Raw genomic sequence first — 946 nt, forward strand, 5'->3', positions numbered from 1 at the left:
TGCCTCAGGGTGCAGATGGTGAGTAGATGCTAAATCCACGGTGCACGGGCCGGGTCTGAGTAGAGGAGCTAGCCACCGCGTCCATCTAACCTAAAACCGGAAGGATCTGGGTTGGGAGACGCCGCCACCCCGCGCCGGACCGGGACTATCTGCACCGGCCCAGCTACTGCGACGCCGCCTTCGCTCTGGAGCAGATTTCCAAGGTGCATTTCAGACTCTCCTCTCCTCCCACTCTCTCATCCCTCCTCTTCCTCTTTGGGTTCGCCTGGCCACACACACTTCTCCAGGAAAAGAAGCAGACAAGCGGGGATTGAAAAATTCAAACCCTCCCTCCGGTCCGGGGAGGAAAGGCTGTCTGAGGTCCGCAGGGGGTGGAGGGTGTGTGTGTCTGTGCGCGCGCGCGTGTGTGTGTACACGCGCCCTCCCGGCGTGCCTTTTCCGGAGCCCTGGGAAGCGGTCCGCCGTGGACCACCTTGGGGGCGGCCGCAGCGCGGCACTGCCCGGTGCCCCCGGCCTCGGAGCTCCCTCTTCCCGCGCTCCTGCCCCTATTTACAGCCCAAACCCCTGTAATGCTGCCACATTTCTAAACCTCTCGGAGGGGGAGGCGGAGTACAGAGAGGCGGAGAGAAGGGGGGGAGGGAGCCGAAATAAAGGTGGTTTCCTTTTCTGGCAGCCGGTTTTGCTTTTGTTGAGCATGAAATCTCAGCTCCCTTAAAAATTATCTTTGGAAGAGGGCATCTCCCCTCTTTTTTTCCAGTTTTTTACCCAGTTCTCAGAGCCTTGGGGGAAAGGGAACGTTGTAAACAAATTGCCACCTTAAATCCGCGGTCCGGGTCTGCGGAGCGGCCGGGTTCATTGTGTTTACAAGGCTCGTTGAAATGTGTGGAATCCGGGGAAGGCGAGCACCCAGACGGGGGCCTGCCGGGGCCACGGCCACCGCCGGGGA

The 946-nt window shown here is 60.3% G+C and overlaps 1 protein-coding gene across 1 annotated transcript in view; it reads left to right on the forward strand.

Annotated features, from left to right (window-relative positions):
* Positions 1 to 125: 125 nt before the first annotated feature.
* Positions 126 to 946, forward strand: part of PTCH1 (patched 1) — a 63596-nt gene continuing 62775 nt past the window's right edge. Inside the window, 1 exon segment of the mRNA XM_006779327.2 lies at positions 126 to 203. The gene's annotated coding sequence lies outside the window, so the exon portion shown is untranslated.

The sequence above is a fragment of the Myotis davidii genome, unplaced genomic scaffold (genome assembly GCF_000327345.1).
Source record: "Myotis davidii unplaced genomic scaffold, ASM32734v1 scaffold190, whole genome shotgun sequence".
NCBI classification, from domain to species: domain Eukaryota; kingdom Metazoa; phylum Chordata; class Mammalia; order Chiroptera; family Vespertilionidae; genus Myotis; species Myotis davidii.